Raw genomic sequence first — 14,086 nt, forward strand, 5'->3', positions numbered from 1 at the left:
TTAGGGAAGAATGTATATTAGACTTTTAAAAAATTTGTTTTTGTTTTGAGACCAGTGTTTGGGGCTTTGTCCTGGCTCTATGCTCAGGACATACTCCTACTGGTCTCAGGGAACCATATGGAGTGCTGGGAATCGAACCTGGGTCAGCTACATGCAAGATAAGCTCCCTATTAGCTGTACTATCTTTTCTGTCTGGGATTCAGCTTTTTTGGAATGAAAATCCATATATATATTACATACATTACATATATATTTATACATATATATGTGCCAAGCCCTTCTCATCCATTTCTTCCTTCAAATTCAGTATTTTATTACTGAGTTTTAGTTTAATTGATTTTTCAAGTAGTGATAGGCAATGCTGAAGTCTCCAGCTATCATTGTATTGCTTTCATTTTCTTCTTTGTCTATTAGCAGTTATTTTCAGTATTTTTATGGACCCTTGTTAGGTGCAAATATGTTTAGAACTGTGAGTTCTTCCTGCTGTAGATATCCCTCGATAGTTAAAATGATTCTCTCTGTCTCTTATGACTTTTTGTTTTGTCTTTTTGGGGGCCACACCTGGCAGTGATCAGGACTTATTCCTGGTTCTGTGCTCAGAGGTCACTTCTAGTGGGCATGGGGAACTATATGGGGTGCCAGGAATCCAACCCAACTTGGGCACATGCAAGACAAATCTACCCACTGTATTTTTTTTTTTGGCTTTTGGGGTCACATTCACCAATGCTCAGGGGTTATTCCTGGCTCTATACTCAAGAATTACTTATGACAGTGCTCAGGGCACAATATAGGGTGCCAGGCAAACCTGGGTCAGCTATATGCAAAGCAAATGCCCTACCTGCTATACTATGGCTTCGACCCCCTCCCCACTGTATTGTTGCTCCAATCCCACTTTATGACTTTTTCAGCCAGAAGTTGGTGTTATCTGATACAAGTATGGCTACCCTGACCTTTTTATGGGAGTTGTTTGCTAGAAATATTGTCTTCCAACCTTTGACTCTGAGTCTGTGTTTGCCCTAACTGTTCAAATGTGTTTCTTGTAGGCAGCAGAAGGTTGGATTCAATTTTCTGAAAAATATGGAACGCTTCACAAATTTGCATGTCATCCTTGCACAGGGCCATGCTAATCTTCTCTGTACCATTCCAATTTTAGTATATGTGCTGCCGAAGCAAGCACATAATCTTCTTTTTAAACAATCCAGAGAAAAACGTGTTCATTCTAACACATCAGTCTGTGAACTCACAATACACAGGGATGTCTGTGGAACTGACTGACCATAATCATTTTATACATGGTGAATTCCAGTCTCAAATTGTGCTAAATCCTTACAATTATGGAAGATTTTGGTGCATAATGAATTTGCTATTCCAAAACATGCTCAGTTTTGTTACAATACATGTAGATTAAGTCTTTTTGTTTTTTTTTTAATGACACATATACACTCTCCAAATATAACTTGGCATAGAAAGTGAATTTTCCCCAGGAACTAACTATAGCAAGTAGTAATGGATATGCCAGGTAAAATGATACTGGGTGCTGGCTCAAATTAAAGGAAGATTTGGAAGTTTCATCCACTTCCCTGAGAGCAACTTTATTCCTGCAATGCTTGCAATGGTAGTAGTCACTGGATGTGCTGAAAATAGTAGCCACATCTTGATGATGATTCCAATTATATCCTTCCAAGTTGATGATCACAAAAAAGCAGTATGAGGCTCATGACAAGATTAACCACTTCAAGAATGGGTCGTTCACACTGGAGAGAAAGCTCAACAAGTTGAACACATGTCTTGCATGCCAAAAATCAGGGTTCTGTCACCAGCACTGCATAGTCTCCTGAGCATTAAGCCTGGAGTAGGCTGGAGCGATAGCACAACAGGTAGGGCGTCTGCCTTGCACACGGCCAACCTGGGTTCAAATCCCAGCATCCCATATGGTCCCCTGCGCACCTCCAGGAGTGATTTGTGAGTGCAGAGCCAGGAGTGACTCCTGTGCATTGCCAGATGTGACCCAAAAAGCAAAAAAAAAAAAAAAGCAAAAAAATGGCCTGGGGTAATCTCTGAGTACCATCAGGTATGCAAAAGAAAGAAAGAAAGAAAGAAAGAAAGAAAGAAAGAAAGAAAGAAAGAAAGAAAGAAAGAAAGAAAGAAAGAAAGAAAGAAAGAAAGAAAGAAAGAAAGAAAGAAAGAAAGAAAGAAAGGAAGAGAAGAAAGGAAGGAAGAGAAGAAAGAAAGGAAGGAAGGAAGAGAGAAGAAAGAGAGAAGAAAGAAAGAAAGAAAGAAAGAAAGAAAGAAAGAAAGAAAGAAAGAAAGAAAGAAAGAAAGAAAGAAAGAAAGAAAGAAAGGTGGGAAGAAATAAAGAGAAAAGAGAAGAGAGAAAGAAAGAAGAGAGAGAGGGAGGAAGGGAAGGAGGGAAGGAAGAGGAGGGTCAGAGATATAGTGAAACAAGCAGGGCACTTGCCTTGCATTGGGCCTACCTGGATTCAATCTCTGGTGCTACATATGGTCCCCTGAGGCCTGCTAGGAGTGGTCCTTGAATACAGAGATAGGAGTAAGTCTAAGCATTGTCAAGTGAAAACCAAAAAATTAATAAAAAATAAAAATTAGAAAGACAGGGGAAAAAGAGAAATATCTTATTCAAATATGTGGTTCTGGGCTGGAGAGATAGTATAGTGGGTAGGATGTTTATTTTGCATGTGACCAACCTGGGTTCAATCCCCAGCACCCCATATGGTCCCCCAAGTCTCACCAGTGGTGATCTCTGAGTCTGGAGTTAGCCCTGAGTGCTGCCAGGTATGGCTCAAAAGCAAAAACAAACAAACAAGCAAACAAACAACAACAAAAACCAAATGTATGATTATATGGAAAAAAGATCTATTTTCTGTTACCTGAATAAAGCCTACACATTAGCAAATGTATTTGTAAACATGGACATTCATATATATTATTTTCCTCATTTAATGTTTATTTATATATATACATATATATATATTTTGCTTTTTGGGTCACACCCAGGGATGCACAGGGGTCACTCCTGGCTCATGCACTCAGGAATTACCCCTGGCGGTGCTCAGGGGACCATATGGGATGCTGGGATTCAAACCGGGGTTGGCCACGTGCAAGGCAAACGCCAAACCCGCTGTGCTATCACTCCAGCCCCTATTTATATATTTAACTTTATTTTACTTTTAAAATTTATTTTTGGTTTTATGTCCACACCTTCTGGGGCTTAGGGCTTACTCTGGCTCTGTGCTTGGGGAACACTCCTGGTGAGACTTTGGAGACCATACGTGATGCCAGGGATGGAACCCTGGTTAGCCACGTGCAAAGCAGGTGCCTTAACTCTGCTCATCTCTCTTTGGCTTGTTTGTATTGGACTGCTTATCTCCTAAAGTCTATATTTCAAATTATATACTCCTGGGGTCAGAGTGATAGTACAGTGGGTGGGTAGGGCATTTGCCTTGCATGCAGCTCATCCGGGTTTGACCCCCAGTATCTCATATGGTCCCCTGAACCCGCCAGGGGTGATATCTGAGTGCAGAGCCAGGAGTAAACCTGAGTGCTACTGGGTATGGCCCCCAAACAGAAACAAAAACAAAAATAAAATTATATATATATCCCAGGCACCACATCACAGACTGAGAAGCAAAAAAGTTGTAAAATATCATTGCATGGGGGCTGGAGCGATAGCACAGCCAGTAGGGCGTTTGCTTTGCATGCGGCCGACCCAGGTTCGATTCCCAGCATCTCATATGGTCCCCTGAGCACTGTCAGGGGTAATTTCTGAATGCAGAGCCAGGAATAACCCCTGTGTATCGCCGGGTATGACCCAAAAAGCATATATATATATATATATATATAAAGCATATGTATATATATATATATATATATATATATATATAATTGCAAACACAGTCTTTGGAATCCCTTGAGTTTGCTGTCCTTGAGGTTTGGGTTCCCCTGACTGTACGTCCCTTTTTTTTGGTTTTTGGGTCACACCCGGCGATGCACAGGGGTTACTCCTGGCTCTTCACTCAGTAATTACCCCTGGTGGTGCTCAGGGGACCATATGGGATGCTGGGATTAAAACCCAGGTCGGCTGCGTGCAAGGCAAACGCCCTACCCGCTGTGCTATCACTCCAGCCCCTGTACGTCCCTTTTGGCTTAGAGAAACACATGAACTTTTGTTTATCCTAAAAAAGAAAATTGCATGCTTCCTTCTATTGTTATAGTTCTGTCTTACAAATTTTGACCTGTAGATTTTTCTTACTATTCAATCCTAAATAAATTTTTTACCTTGTTTTCTCCCCCCCCTCCACTTTTTGTTTTGGGGTTACATCTGGCAGTAATCAGGGAACTACTCCAGAACATGCCCTCAAAGATGATTCCTTGGGGTGCCTGAGAACATGCAATGCTGCTGCTGAAGCTGGACCATCCACATGTGAAGCACATCCTTCAGCCTTTGAGTGATCTGCCTACTCTCTTTCATCATCAACATCATCATCCTGTTGATCGTTGAATTTCTCGAGCCTACTCTTTTTAACCTATGGAGTCATAGTTTTCAATCATAAAAAATGAAACTTTAGAGTTTAAATCTTAGGGCTGAAGATTATCTAATTGATACTGATTAATATTAATCTAACTGATACTGATCTAACTGATACTAATATTTGGGGGATTTATTGTGGATTTCTCAATATGTTCTATCTATATTATTTTATTCATTTATTTCTTTTGCTTTTTTTGGGTCACACCCAGAGATGCTCAGGGCTTACTCCTGGCTCTGCACTCAGGAATTACTCCTGGTTGTTCTTGGAGGGCCATATGGGATGCCGAAGATTGAACCTGGGTTGGCTGTGTGCAAGGCAAATGCCCTACCTGCTGTACTATTGCTCCAGCCCCTATGTTTAAAAGAGTAGAATTTTCTAGGGTCCAGAGCATAGTGCAGTGGGTAGTACACTTGCATTGCATGCAGCTGATCTAAGTTGGATTCCCAGAACTCTGTATGGTCCTGCTAGCCCCTCTAGAAGTAATCCCTGAGTGTAGAGACAGGAATAAGCCCTGAGCATCACTGGGCATGCCCCTCCTCCCCACCCACCCCGAAAGCAAATGAACAAAAAAAAAGTTTATAATTTTGTTTTGTTTTATTTGGTTTTACATCCAGTGGTTCTCAGGCCTTACTCCTGGCTCTACACCTATGAATCATTCCTGGTGGATTTAAGGGACTATATGGGGTTGTGGGGATCATATCCAGGTAGATCATGTGGAAGGCAAGTGCTCTACTCACTGTACTATCATTCTGCCCTCAAAACGTTTATAGTTTTCTATTGGTTGAAAATAAATTCTGGGGGCTGGAGTAATAGCAGAGCAGGTAGGGCATTTGCCTTGCATGCGGCCAACCCGGGTTCAAATCCCAGCATCCCATATGGTTCCCCGAGCACTGCCAGGAGTAATTCCTGAGTGCATGAGCCAGGAGTGACCCCTGTACATTGCCAGGTGTGACCCAAAAAGCAAAAAAAAAAATTCTGTATAGAGTCATGCCAAAAACAGTAACAAGTCTCACAATGGAGACGTTACTGGTGCCTGCTTGAGCAAATCGATGAGCAATGAGATGACAGTGATACAGTGAGTGATAAGAGTCAGTGAGTTGGGTGTATTACTTATGTTGTGTGTGTGTGTGTGTGTGTGTGTAATATGTGTGAATAATCTTTAGGAAAGCCTTATTGTTTTTGTTCTGGATCCACACCCAACAGTGCTCAGGGCTTACTCTGGCTTTGCACTCTGGTGGGATCACTCCTGGCAGGGCTCTGGAATGCCAGTAGTTGAATCCAGTTGCTCACATGCAAGGAAAGCATCCTGCCTGCTGTACTGTCACTTCAGCCCAATCATATACACATATATTTATATGCAGGCAGATATATTTATTGATAGCTACAGTTGGAGATATCAACTCTCTTCATAGTTAGCTGCTATTTATTTTATTTTATTTATTTTATTTTTTTGCTTTTTGGGTCACACCTGGCATTGCACAGGGGTTACTCCTGGCTCATGCACTCAGGAATTACTCCTGGCGGTGCTCATAGGACCCCATATGGATGCTGGGAATTGAGCCCAGGTTGGCCACATGCAAGGCAAATGACCTACCTACTGTGCTATCACTCCAGCCCCTGCTATTTATTTTAGAGTGTCTCATAATTCCATCTAATACAGAATTCTTGTCTATTCTTTTTTTTTCTTTTTGTGTCACACCCAGCAATGCTCAGCGGTTACTCCTGGCGGTGCTTAGGGGACCATATGGGATGCCGGGGGTTGAACCCAGGTCAGCCGCGTGCAAGGCAAACACCCTACTCACTGTACTATCACTCTGATCCCCTCTTGTCTATTCTTTTTTTTTTTTTTTTTTTTTGGGTCACGCCTGGCGATGCACAGGAGTTACTCCTGGCTTTGCACTCAGGAATTACCCCTGGCGGTGCTCAGGGGACCATATGAAATTCTGGGATTCAAACCCAGGTCGGCCACGTGGAAGGCAAACGCCCTACCCACTGTGCTATTGCTCCAGACCCTTCTTGTCTATTCTTTTTTTTTTTTTTTTTGCTTTTTGGGTCACACCCGGCGATGCACAGGGGTTACTCCTGGTTCATGCACTCAGGAATCACCCCTGGCAGTGCTCAGGGGACCATATGGGATGCTGGGATTTGAACCTGGGTCCGCCGCATGCAAGGCAAACGCCCTACCCGCTGTGCTATCACTCCAGCCCGCCCCCCTCTTGTCTATTCTTAATTAGGATAATCTTTTCATGTTTCTGCAGTGAATGATTAATTTCCCCTTTTCCTTTGATGCTGCTGTGATGCCTGGTATTGCTCATATGCTATGGCAATAGTGGGTGTTACACATCTGGCCAACCAATAAATCTTACTTTATTTTCTTTTTTGCTTTTGCTTTTGGTTTTTGGGCCACACTTGGCAGTGGTCATGGCTTTGTCCTGACTCTGCATTCATAGATAATCATTTCTGGTGGGCTCAGGGGACCAGATGGGGTGGCAGTGATTGAGCCTGGGTTGGCTGCATGCAATACCTGATGCTGTACTATCTTGGGCACCACTTTATGTTTATTTATTTATTTATTTTTGGCCACACCAGGTGGTGCTCAGCTCTGTGCTGAGGCATGATTCCTGGTGGTGCTCAGGAGACCATACATGGTGCCAAGTATTTGCACTGGGGGTAGATCACATGCAAGGCAAGTGTCTTACTGGCTTCTAGAGATTTTTCGTTTTGTTTTTGTTTTGGGGCCTCGGCTGGCAATGTTCAGGACTTATTCTGTGCTCAGGGATCACTCCTGGCCATGCTCAGGGGACCCTATGGGGTGTGGGGGATCAAACCCGATTAGCTGCGTGCAAAGCAGTGCCCCTATTCGCTGTACTATCATTCCAGCCCCCAGAATTTTTTTCTTATTTTTATTCCTGGCCGTACCCAGAAGTGATCAGGGTTTACTTCTGGCTCTGTTCTCAGAGAACACTTCAGGCAGGGCTTGGAAAGCCATATGGGATGCTAGGAATCTTACCAGGTCAGTTACAAAGTAAACCTTTTACCCTCTGCACTGTTGCTTTGGACTCCAGCAATGTTACTTTAATGTAACTTTAAAATGTTACTTTAATGTTTGTGGTTTTGCCTTTACTTAGAGTCCATACTTGCATTTACTCAATGCCTACTGATTTCTAAAATTTGTTCATAGCTCCATCTTCCCTTACCAAGCCAGTGCTCTGACCTCTTACTTTTACGCCACGGGTTCCTCTGTGAGATTATTTAAGGTTGTATGATTTAGATTCCCGCTCCCTATCCCCACCCCGGGATTCTATTATCTGTCTAGTTCTCTTTTCTTTCACTATTACCTATTCTTTCTCTCTTTGGCCAGCACTGCAAGTTACTATTTCTTGCTTATACTGAACTTGCTGGAGTTTTGTTTTCATTGAGGCTTTTGTACTGCCCTAACTTGACCCCATGTCTCTAGAGTATGGGTGAAATGAGTGTCACCACCCCTCAACTCTCACCCACATACCGGCCTTCATTTTCCTTGCATTTTGTTTACAATTCATAGTTTTTTGAGTCCGTGCCTTTAGTTTTTTACTACTTTTGGAAAGTTAGTCATATCTTTTTTGCTTTGGGGCCACACCCAGTAGTGCTCAGAGATTACTCCTTCCTCTGTGGTCAGGGATCACTTCTAGGGGTGCTCAGGGGCCCATATACAGTGCTGAGGATTGAACTGGGATCAGCCACATACACAACAAGTGCCTTAACACCTGTACTATATCTCTGGCCCCAGAAATTGGTTTTGTCAAATTTTCCTCTGTCGCAGTCTCTCCTTATATCCTTTCAGATTTCCAATTACCTGTATGTGAAATTGCCTCATTCCCTCATCTGTAAATCTTTATTGTTTTCTTTGAAATTGTTCTCTCTGTTCCTTAAAAAAAAAATTGTTGGTGCCATGACACAGAACTTCATTGACACAAGTGTTCTACCCATGAGCCTGGTCCTTGGCTTTCATTTAAGTGTCTTTATATTTCATTATAGGTATTTTCTTACAATTTCAAAATTTACACATTCTTTAGCAGTGTTTAATCTGCTGTTAAACCCAATCTATTTGATTATCTATTTCTTTTTCTTTTTTCCCTTTTGGTTGTTAGAGAATTTCCATGTGGGTGTTTTGCATGATTTCCACTATTCTGTCCAAATTTTCTTTTTGTCTTTTGGGGCAAAATAAATAAGTTTTGCTTGTTTTAGGGTCATACCTGGTCATACTTGGGGCATACTTCTGGCTCAGTGCTCAGGGATCACTCCTGGCACAACTTGGTGGAGGGCATATGGGTGCCATGAATGTAACTGGTTGCCTGCCTGCAAGGTAAGTGTCTTATCCACTGTACTATCTCTTGAGCCCATAATAAAAAAATTGGTAATTATAATATCCAAATTTTTTTTCTCTGTGGGGAGTGCACACTCAGAAATTCTCAGGGCTTGCTCCTGGCTCTTCACTCAGGAATCAGTTCTGGCAAACTCAGGGGACCTTATGGGGTTCTGACATTCCAGGGGTTGAATCTGGGTCAGCTACTTGCAAGACAAACACCTTTTCCTGCTGTACTATCTCTTTGACCCCATAAAATATGTTAAATTCTTTTGGTACTTAAATTTTATTTTCTTTTTCTTGGTAGAAAGCTTATTGAAATCTTAAAGAACAAACAAAGAAAAAAACCTTATTAAAATCTTACATAACTTAAGCTTTACTAAAAAGACAACAAAATTGAAATATTGGATTCTCCTTCTCAAGTCTTAAGCAGCCAAAGCTGGAAACAGTTAAATTTAGCAAACAAACATAAGGAGCATTATATTCTGGAATTGTCCACATCCCAACTTTGGGTATGTATATATCTTATTTTACTTTATGGGGTTCCCTCTTTCTCTTCTCTCTCACTCTTCATAAATAAAATTATTTTACTTCAACAACAAATCAAATGGCAAAATCCCTGTAGCAGAACCTTTGAAATTCTTTAAGAAATCTAAATGAGAGCTGGAGCATTAATACAGTGGGTAGGGCACTGGCCTTGCATGTGGCTGATCCAAGTTTGATTCCTAGAACCCCATATGGTCCCCTGAGTCGTAAATCCTGAGCACCAGTGGGTGTGGCCCAAAACAACAACAACAAAATCAACAAAAACTTTTTTTTTTCCATTTTGGGTCATACCCAGCTATGCTGAGGGGTTACTCCTGGCTCTGCACTCAGGAATTACTCCTGGTGGTGCTTTGGGAACCATATGGGATGCCAGTGGTTTAACTCGGGTCGGCCGCATGCAAGGCAAACACCTTACCCACACTACTATTGCTCTTGCCCCAACAAAAACTCCAAAATGAGGGCTCAGAGAGATAGTATAAGAGGCAAGGTGGGTGGAGGGTGGGGGCTGAGCGGTAGCACAGCTGGTTGGGTGTTTGCCTTGCACTTGGCTGACTGGGGTTCACCAGGAGTAATTCCTGAGTGTAAAGCCAGGAGTAACCCCTGAGCATTGCTGGGTGTGACCCAAAAAAGCAAGGAAAAAAAAAAGAAGCAAGGGGCAAGGGGTTTGCCTTGCAATTTGCTGACACTAATTCAAACCCCCAGCACTACAGATGATCCCCTGATCCTGCCAGGGGTCATTCCTAAGCACAGAATCAGAACAAGTCCCTGAGCACCATTTAGATGTAGAGGAGGTTTGGTCCAACACCCTCTATATCTAAATAAGGGGGCTAAAGATATTTAGCAGAGTCTCTTGTCCTCATGCCTGGCTGCCTTCACCGGGGCCTCTTGAAGGGGGTGGCTTGAATTTCCCTTCCCGCCCGAGCAGAGCCCCGAAAGCCAAAGACCTCCAGAACCCAGCCACAGCCATGCTCAAGGCCCCTCTCCACACATTCAGACAAGCCTCACACATGAAGAAACCGGAGGAGGAACCTAGGTGTGCAGGACCCAGGGCTGAGATCTCCAAGCCTGCTCGGATCGGGACTGGCCCTCTTCTGCCCAGACTCCCCATTTACCAGTAGCTAGGCGGTCACATCCAAAAACTGCCCCCAGCGCCATGTAATGCTATCAATGGCCAACATCCAGAGACTATGAAACCAGCGCCGCTGCTGGAGACATTTTATAGCCTAGTTCTCCCTCTGGGAGAACCTGGCAAGCTACTGAGAGTTTCCTGCCCACATGGGAGAGCCTGATAAGCTCCCCTTGGCGTATTCATATGCCAAAATCAGTAATAATGATGGGTCTCATTCCCCTGACCCTGAAAGAGCCTCCAATGGGGCACTGTTGGGAAGGATGAGTAAAGAGAGGCTTCTAAAATCTCAGGGCTAGGATGAATGGAGACGTTACTGAGACCGCTCAAGAAAATCGATGGTCAACAGGATGATGATGATGAAAAATATACAGGGGATAAACATTTTCCTTGCATGCAGCCAATCCTTTTCTATTTTGTGCCTGGAGCACCTCCAGGAGTGATCACTGAGCAGAGAGCTGGGAGTAACCCCTGAGCATAGCTGGCTGTCACCCAGGACCAAACAACAGCAGCAGTAACAACAACAACACTGAATGGGATTGGGGAGATGGAACAGAGGTTAAGGGACTTGTCTTGCATGCAACCCACCTGGCTTGATACCTGGCACTACGTATGGTTCTTAGACCACTGCCAGAAGTCATTTCTGAGCAGAGAGCCAGGAAAAACCCTTAAGCACCATGAGTGTGGCTTCAAACCAACACCCGCCGCCAAATGCATTAAACCCTGAGTTGTATGCTTTAAAAAATGAGTTGTGTGTCAATAAAACAAAAAAACAGAACCAGAGAGAGAGTATAGTGGGCATGTGGCCCACCTGGGTTCAGTCCCTGACACCTCATATGGTTCCCCAAACACTAGCAGGAGTGATCCCTGAACAGAGTCAAGAGTAATCTCTGAACACAGCTGGATATAACCCCAAACCCAATAATAAATAACTAACTAAATACACAAAATTATAAACTGATCTTGCAGACCAACTATCCCTATTTCTATTCAACACTGTAGTCAAGGTCCCAGACAACACAATATTAAGAAGAAATTTAAGGGCTTGAAAGAGAGTACATTGGGTAGGGCATTTTAATGCAGTTTAATTCCCAGTACCCTGCGTGGTCCCCTTAGCACCACCAGGAGCAATTCCTGAGTGCAAAGCCAGGAGTAAGTCCTGAGCATTGCCAGGTGTACCCTCTCTCCCTGGCCCACCACCCCCAAGAAATTTAAGGTAAAATTATTGTAAAAGAAGAAATGAGGGACTAGAGTTATAGTACAGTGGGTAGGGCACTTGCCTTGCACACGACTGACCTGGGTTTGATTCCCAGCATCCCATATGGTCCCCTGAGCACTGCCAGGAATAATTCCTGAGTGCAAAGCCAGGAGAAACTCCTGTGCACTGCCAGGTGTGACCCAAAAAGCCAATTTTTTTAAAAAAAATATGTTTTCATTATGATTAGATGACATAATCATTTTCATTGGGGCAGGAGGGGTGTGTGTGTGTGTGTGTGTGTGTGTGTGTGTAGGCATGGGGGGTTGGGGGGATTAACAAACCAGACCTCCTGCATGCAAAGCACGCACTCAGCTTGTCAAGTTATCTCTCCAGTCCAAGATTTTGATTCTATCAGCTTTTCCATTTTCTTTAGAGGAAGGGGTTTCAGAATAAATTTTGGTTATTTAAAAAAAGTTATTTTGTTCCTGCTGTGTTTGGTCATTGATTTTTTTTTTCTTTTTGTTTCACACCCGGCAATGCACAGGGGTTACTCCTGGTTCTACACTCAGGAATTACTCCTGGCGGTGCTCAGGGGACCATATGGGATGCTGGGATTTGAATCCAGGTCAGCCTCATGCAAGGCAAATGCCCTACCCACTGTGCTATCGCTCCAGCCCCGGTCATTGATCTTATCTTCTAGTATATGTGGTTATTTTTCGTGAACTAAATATTACATTTACATAATTGTTCATAGAAACAATTTCAGGCCAAGCCTGTTGATATTTTGTTGTTGTTGTTTTATTTTGCCCCCACCCTGCCATTGCTGCTTGTGGGGTTTATTCCATATTTGGTGCTAGGAGGTCCACACAGTGCCAGAGGATGAACCCAGGGCTCCTCTACGCAAAGCATGTGATCCTAGTCTAAGATGTTGTGCTCTTTTAGTAGAGATGATTTATTTAGTTTTCCCCCATGTCCCTGTGGTCACTGTCACTGTATTCTGGGAACATTTTTCATACAATTTCAGGGTTTGAGATGGGGTTTGGAGCTGAGTTACTATTTGTGCAGTAGAGTTTGGTTACTCCATTAACCTCTGCTTTTAGGATGCAACACTGCAGGGTATCAATCTGGAGAGAAATCTGTTTACTAAGTGCTCATTTAGCAGACTTGGTCTATTGTCTATTGTCTCCTAACTTTTCCCTCTGTCACTCTGTTTCTCTCTCTCAAAATAGCTTAAATACTTTGCAGTGCTAGGGATTGAATCTAGGATTGCACACGTGACAAGTACTCCAGAGACCCCTAATTTATCTTTATCTCTCTTGGAGGCGGGATTGTTTTGGGGCCACACCTGGTAGTGTTCAGGGGCTACTATTGGCCAGCTTGGGGGTTGCCGGGGAACCATGTGGTGGCAGGAATGGAACCTGCGTCTCTAACATGCAAAGTATGCATTCCAGCCCTTGGAGCTAAGGCCTGAATCCATAAAGTTGATTAACTATCTCTCAGGAAATATGCCTCCTAGGGAAGTAGTCCTAAATGTGATTTCTGGAGCTTCCATATCTCAGTTTCTTGCTTGAATCCTGGCTTACTAATTCTCACTAACTTGCTAACTTTCCATTGTTTTCAACAGGAGATTTTTATTTTCCATTTGTACCAGTTTTCCTCAGTGGGAAAGTTGGTCAGACTTGCTAGATATCAGTGCTGGAAACACAAAGCCCCTCTTACTCATTCCTTCCTGTGGGAAAAGGACTCTAATAACCAATATTTGCTAAGAAACAAAATGACAATGGGAATGCTAACAGTCCAACAAATTATCCAAGTACCAAAACAATGAAAGGAAGTGCTACCCATGGGAGATCCTCCAAATAGACAAAAACACAAGTGAAACACCATTGGAAAAGCAACTCAAACCAACACTGATAAAATAGTCTTCCTAGAAAAGTAGGAGAATTCCAGTTTTTCTGGTAAATGTTTTACTTTCAGTTTGCAAATACCACATTACACTACCCTTTACGAGTCCAAAGCAGTTGGCTGTAACAGAGGACAAAAGCCTATAGCAACAAACAGCATTTGTCCATTTGGGAATTTGTTTTCAGTGGTTAGCATGGTCAGGATGGCTAGTACTCTTTTTTTTTTTCTTTTTGGATCACACCTGGTGATACACAGGGGTTACTCCTGGCTCTGCACTCAGGAATTACTCCTGGCGGTGCTCAGGGGACTATCTGGGATGCTGGAAATCGAACCCGGATCAGCCGCCTGCAAGGCAAACGCCTTACCCGCTGGGCTATCGCTCCAGCCCCAAGGATGGCTAGTACTCTTGTGAATCCCAG

At 43.1% G+C, this 14,086-nt stretch overlaps 1 non-coding gene across 1 annotated transcript; it reads right to left on the reverse strand.

The window, feature by feature from the left end:
* Positions 1-1,071: 1,071 nt before the first annotated feature.
* On the reverse strand, positions 1,072-1,177 carry LOC129405243 (U6 spliceosomal RNA). The gene has a single exon (XR_008630426.1). It is a non-coding gene; the product is annotated as a U6 spliceosomal RNA (small nuclear RNA).
* Between the last annotated feature and the right edge of the window lie 12,909 nt (positions 1,178-14,086).

The sequence above is a fragment of the Sorex araneus genome, chromosome 5 (genome assembly GCF_027595985.1).
Source record: "Sorex araneus isolate mSorAra2 chromosome 5, mSorAra2.pri, whole genome shotgun sequence".
Taxonomy (NCBI): Eukaryota; Metazoa; Chordata; class Mammalia; order Eulipotyphla; family Soricidae; genus Sorex; species Sorex araneus.